The 6,410-nt window shown below is 59.3% G+C and overlaps 1 pseudogene; it reads left to right on the top strand.

The window, feature by feature from the left end:
• The first annotated feature begins 625 nt into the window (after positions 1-625).
• The window catches only part of LOC125518461, a 90,276-nt pseudogene continuing 84,491 nt past the window's right edge, over positions 626-6,410 (top strand).

Here is a 6,410-nt window from a genome sequence, read left to right as displayed (position 1 = left end):
ACAAAACATGTCTGAGTTGTGTAGTGCCATAGTCTGTACTTTAGCATATTCGAGTTCATCACTTAATTGAAACACGGGTGGAAGGGGTTATTACATCTTGTTGTTTAGTTTTGAGATCTCATACATTGTAGAAATTTATGAAGTTTTATTTTACATATTTTGTTGCCACATGCCATCTTCAGTTTCCACTGTAATGGTGTCATCAATTTCAGCAAGACAGCCTCAACAAATGTCTATACTGCATAATAATAGTAAGCATTGTTTTGCTCAATCAATCCTGATTATCATTTATGCATGTTAGAATTGCTAGAAGCGATAGGTTTCCCTAATTTCGTATTATGCAAAAAACAAAAGACGTAGACCATATCTGGCACTTGAAAACACAACGACTCACTGATTCAAAAATCAAAAACAAAATGGAAATGTAGACTATATCTGTGAAACTTACAAGCCTAGAGATAATATTGTGTGTGCATGATATCTAAGGTAAGCAGTGGTGTAGAGTTGAAAGGTATTCCAGATTTAAATTAGTGTGTACCATGTGATCTTAAAAAAAATCTCGAGTACCAGTCTATTTTTCATTTTTCCCATATAGATTTATTGTTCTAGTAGCTGAAACATCAAAATGGCATTCTTATATCATCTGGACATATTACTTTCATTGGAACTATTTATGCTAGTATTCATTACACTTGGTTTCTTAGCACACACAAGATTTCCTCTTGGTAAAGTGTCATGCTTGGGGATGAAGAGTGATCATGGAGCCAACACCATTATATCTTCACTACGACGTCATGAAGATGCTAATATTATCTAGCCTGTAGTCAAAATGTGTGGCATCACATCAGCTAAAGATGCAGAAATCTGTCGGCGTTCTGGGAACGGGGGTCCCCAGACTTGCCTACCGGCGGCCTGCGGCGTGGCTCAAAGGGGGCCCAGCATGGCCCATATTCATCAACACAGACCCAAGACCCTCGCGAGGGGCCAAGCCTCACGGGGCCGACGACACGGAGCTTCCTCAGGCACGGCCTCGTCAGGCTGGCTCGCAAGGAGGCGGAGAGATCAAGGCGGGGTACCTCACGAGGTACCCGTGACGCAAGCCATGACGACCAAGGGTGCCAGCCGGGCGCCAGCCCGCGCAGTGTCCTCCTTTCCTCTTTTGTGCAAAGGGAGCGAGCGCAGGCGAGAGCATCAAGCAAAGGCACCCGTTTCGGTGCAACGAGACCAAGACCAGTCCAACGGCAGGGATGAAGTCATTGTGGAGCCCAAGCCAGCGCCACCACCAGAGCCTTTGGCAGGCGAGGACCAACTTTAGTCAGGATAAGTGTACCAGATGTTCCCCTTCAAAATGGCCAATTGTTGGCGCCCTTCCCACTCAATATTTGGGAAGAGGACCAGGGCCTTTGCCTATAAATAGGACTAGCCACCCCCAGGGGAGAGAGAGGGAAAAAGGAATCAGAAAGGGATCGAAATCAGAGAGAGAATCGAGAAGAGATAGAGAGAAGGGTGACTGAACTCCTCCTAGCAGTTCATCCCCCAGCCAAGAACAGACCCTCGTGAGGCTGTTCTTCCTTGTATTGCTCATCATCATCAGCCCAAGAGGCAATCCACCACACCACACACTGGAGTAGGGCATTACACCACAACGGTGGCCCGAACCAGTATAAACCATGTGTCTCTTGTGCTGTTCTTTCAATAGCTTAGATCTTAGCGAGGTGGAGGGGCGTAGGTAGGCAGAAGGCGAAATCTCCACACGCACCCCAATGTTCGAACTTCAAGGGTCTGCCGGAACCCGAAATCCGACATTTGGCGCGCCAGGTAGGGGTGCGCCGGAATCCACCTTCTACCGCTTCATGTCTCATCGCGTCATCATCACCATGTCCGGCGACTAGGCGGGCAACCCAGATCCATATGTGGCGTGGCCCGCCCGCGCAGAGCCACTCGCCTAGGCAGCTCGCGGTTCGCAGGGCGCTGCGGGCCGCGGACGATGCGGACAGGCTTCGACAGCTCTCACACAGTGGCAGGCGCGGTCGGCAGCAAGGGCCTCCAATCATGCCGCGACTACGACACCGTACACCCGCTGGGAGCAGGCGAACTCGAGGGCTGCGCTCACGGTGGCCCGAGAGCTGCTGCAGTGCAGGCTGCTGGAGGGCGGTCGTGACGTGCTGCTGGAGCGGGTGGCAGAGCTCCTGGGCTTCGCCGCCTCGGGGGCTCACCCCTTCTGCACCCGGCTCCCATCTCAAGCCCAGGGCGGCCCGGGCGGGGGCTCCGCGCGTGCCGGCGGCCTCCGCGCGCGCCCGCGGCCTCCGCGCGCGCCCGTGGGCTCCAAGGCTACTCCAACGCCAACGAAGCTGTCGGCACCGGACCGGCGGCACCGCTGCCCCCGCTCCCGGTCCGCGAAGAAGAAGGACTCGATGCGACCCACGGCCCCAGTGGACAGCCGTGCTACCACCCCACAGTGGGCGCGTCAAGCAGAGCTGCGTGGCACGCGGAGCACTATGGCATGGCCTTCGGGATAACGGCGCCAGAAGAATACGTGCCCCTCATGATGGACCAAGGACACCCTCACGAGGGCAAACAGGGCTCGCTCCTCAACCCAAGCTGGGGGGACGAGGCGCCAGAAGCTGAGCCCTTCCAGGAGCCCCGGGACGGTCCTACTGGCCACGCTGGAGGCAACGATTATCGGGTTCCGCTAATTCCTCAGGAGCAGGCATACGCTAATCATGGATCGTAGGAGGTGCAGGTCGCCACAGCGAGCAGCTGCCCGGTCCCACAGTCTCCTACCCCTCGAGAGGAGGGCGCAAGGGGCTGCAGGAGAGGGGCCGAGATCCGACATCACCACCGCGGCGTTCGGAGCAAGGTGTTCTCAGGAGGTAGGCCCTCTGCTGGGGAGGTGCCTCAGGGCCTATCCCTGGCGGAGGACCCGTGGTCGTCGGGGGAACCGCTGGCGACCGCTCTACCCCATCGGCAGCGTCCTGGTTTCCAGTCGTCATTGATGGCACTAGGGTGTGGCGCAAGGCGGGTCCCTCGTCTGGCGATATGAAGCAAGGCGAGTACCTGTGAAGAAGGCCCAGTGCCTGTGAAGCTCGCCGCCCCGTGACACTCTCACGTAATAATGAGTGGGGCTGTACATGCCCCGGAGTCTCAGGGGTGCCGGCCTCAGGCCCTGGGGCTCCCTCCCACGCCCAGTGGCAGCACTTAGCTCCGCGCTGGTGAGAAGACGTCCAAGACTAGATTAGGTGCCGGATGTGGCCTTTTGTCTGCTTTCGTTGCTTTTCCCTTTGGTTGTCACTTTCCCCCACTGGATTTAAGTTGGATTCGAATTTGAGATTTGCGTGTGTTCGGAGAAGGGGTGCTTAGTTTCGTTCGAGCAATTTCTCGCATTTTGATTACCACTTCGCCTCAGCTGCCTCCCCTCGTGAGCCCCTCACGAGCCGGGTCAGGCCTAGCTTGCGCGCAGCCCAGACTGCCGTCGCCGCGTCCTCTTAGGAGGTTTTTTACTGCAGATCCTACGGATTCGATCAGGGAACACTCGGGACACCACAGCCACCCACAGGCTACCTCAGGACCCGCACGGGACAAAGGTAAACTAGCCAACCAGCATGTCGCTTAAGCGAACCACTTGGCGCGGGCGCATGGGCAATGTAACGTCTACTAATACGATGAACACAAGTTTTACATGAGGGGCTCCCCCTCCAAAATTCTCTCACAGCCATCAGGCCAAAACCTGAGTTCTATTCATGCAGGGTAAGGAAATAGGAATGATGCATGATCAGTCGGATAAATCCCCCAATGCGTCCTCAGGAGCACCACCCGAACCGTTGCTGGCGTCGCTGAATTCGCCATCGCTGTCTGCGTCGCCGCCAGTGGCGTCAGGGCCGTTCACTACACCGCCCTCGTCGTCAGCCACGATCACGCCATTGTTGTCTGAAGCGAAGGCCCTGACAAGAGCATCCACATTGTCTTCCACCCAGTGCGCCAGGTCGTCTCGGACGGCCTGGGGGACTGGGGCGATGGCGGCGGCGAAATCGAAGTGGGGATCCATGTTCTGGAGATGGCTGAAGACGCGAGAAAAGGCACGCCCGAGCAGGGCGCGGCTCCTCTCCTCCACCAACCTGTCGGCCCTGACCGACCGCGCCTCCAGCTGCATCACCACGTCGGTGAAGAACTGAAGGTTGCTGGCGTAGTTGACTGCGTGCGGCTCGCCAACAACCGCCTCACAGATGTTGCCTAAGGTTGTGTTGGCTCTCTCCCGGAGCATGGTGAGCATGGGGCCGTGCTCATGCTCCAGGATCCGCCGCTGACGTATCTCGTCCGCATTCTGGCGCGTGACGACCTCAGCCTCCTCCACCCGCTGGCGAAGAAGGAGCACCTCGGCCTGGGAGGTGGTTGACTCCCCTTGCGCTACCTCAAGGGCGCCCCGAAAAGCATCGGCCCGCCGCGTCGCTTCCTCCAGCTTGGCCCTCAAGGCAGCAGTCCTACCTTCAGCCTCGGCCCGGATCAACCCCAGCCTCTCCTTGAACTCGTGCTCGAGGTTCAAGCGCGCCATCGCCACCCGACGTCCGACCTCCTCCAGGACACGGGCTTCCCGTGCAGCGACATCATCCTTCGCCTGCGTCACCAAGCGCTCCCACGTCTCCAGACGCTCGTACTCGCGGGCACGTTCCGCGGCTTCCAGCGTCAGCGCCTCCTCATGCTTCTGGAGCTCTGCTGGGTCGCCGGAGGCCACCTTTATCGATGCGAGGGCTGCCTCGCGCAGCTCCACTTGCTCCTCCAGTGAGTGGCACCAGGCCAGGAGCTCCCGAGCCCGCTCCTCCGCCGCCTCTCGCCGCCGGTCAGCATCCCGGGCCTCCTCAGTGGCCCAAGATCGGGCCTCCCGAGAGGCCACCAGCAATGCCTTGGCTCTGCGTCGTCAAGATCACGCTGACAGCGCGCAAGGGCGATGGCGCCCTCCAGCTCGCGCCTCTCTGCAGCCAGGCGCGGGCCCCCGGCCTCAAGGCGCGCGTCTTCATCAGCAAGCTCCTCACCAAGCAGGCTCACCGCGTCAGCCGCCCTTCGAAGGAATCCTTGGCAAAGAGCGCGACGCTCCCGGGCGCGCTCGAGCACGTCTTCCACACCATCATCTGCCCCAAGCAAGCACTGGGGGCCACGAATCAGCACTCCCCCTCCGGGCAGGGGGCTGGGGGCGGGCACCCTCGCGATGGCCGGGCACGCCACGCCAGAAGCCCAGCCTGGAGCCAGCTCGTCCCCAGATGAAGAGCGCAGGGAGCGCCTCAGCCAATCGCAGTCCACGACCAGGTGAGAAGCCCACGGCAGGCTGGCTATGCCATGAGAAGGCCCGCGAAGGAGGATCGCGAGGTGCGCAGGGCCACGATGTGCCTCGGGATGGTTCGCCTCTCCGATCGCCCTCACCACAAGGGCTCTGCTGCTCGGAGCGCTTGAGGATGGTGGTGGGGGCGAAGCCAAGGGGGACGGCACCTCAGCCATCTCCGCGAGCTCGGCTGGAAGGGGCCTGCGGAGAAAGGATCAGTAAAAGCAACAGAAGGATCGGGAGCTGGGAAAGGAGAAGGCTTGCTCATCAGTGGCGAAGTACTTCCTACGCTTCAGCAGGCGACAAGGGTAATTGTCATCCAGGGCCTCCCTTCTCCTCCGGAGGGCCTCAAAGTCCACGCGGAAGCGGCCCAAGAGTTGAGCGCAGGGATCAACCTGCGACGAAGACGGAGCGTCCAGGCGATCCGCGTCAGGGGTGCCTGCCTGATGCGCGCTGCCAATCGCCTCGCCAAGAGAAGCGGCTGGAGTCTCAGGGGCCTCAGTCGCAGGCGCTGAGGGCAGCTGCTTGCCACCCTCAGCCTCAGCGGCACGGGCCCCAAGAGCTGCTCCCTGATGAGCATCGCCCGACGTTGTCACCCCGCCGGGAGCCCCCTCGGCCTCTGGCGCCTCATGCCTCCCTGCTCCGCCACTTGAGGAAGAGTCGCCTTGGCCGACTGGAAGGGCAGTCACCGTCACTGGGTTCTCGCGAGACCCCCGGAGGCCGGCGGGGCACGGCCCCCACTCATCAAAGATAGGCATCTGATTCAAAAAAATCGCCCCTGTTCTGGCAGAGGTACAGCAAGGCCCCTCCCTGCTGGATGCTGCCAGGGTTGGGGTCCCCAGTCAGGATCAAGAGCACTGTCCTCAGCACTTCAGGCATCAGGTCCACTTCCTGGATCCTCATACGATCATCACGCCCACTGAAGGCCCACATCCAGTGGGAGTGGCGTTGGAGAGGAGCAATGCGGCGAAGCAGGAACTCCTTCACCACCTTGGGCGCTGTCACGCCAAGCGACCTCAAGAACGCGAAGCGGTGCCAGACGAAGACGAGCCGGGGGCTCTGAAGCGTCTCCTGGCCCCAGCCCGAATTGGGGACAGCA

Source organism: Triticum urartu, chromosome 7 (genome assembly GCF_003073215.2).
Source record: "Triticum urartu cultivar G1812 chromosome 7, Tu2.1, whole genome shotgun sequence".
NCBI classification, from domain to species: domain Eukaryota; kingdom Viridiplantae; phylum Streptophyta; class Magnoliopsida; order Poales; family Poaceae; genus Triticum; species Triticum urartu.
This window is presented reverse-complemented; position numbering and strand designations above follow the sequence as displayed.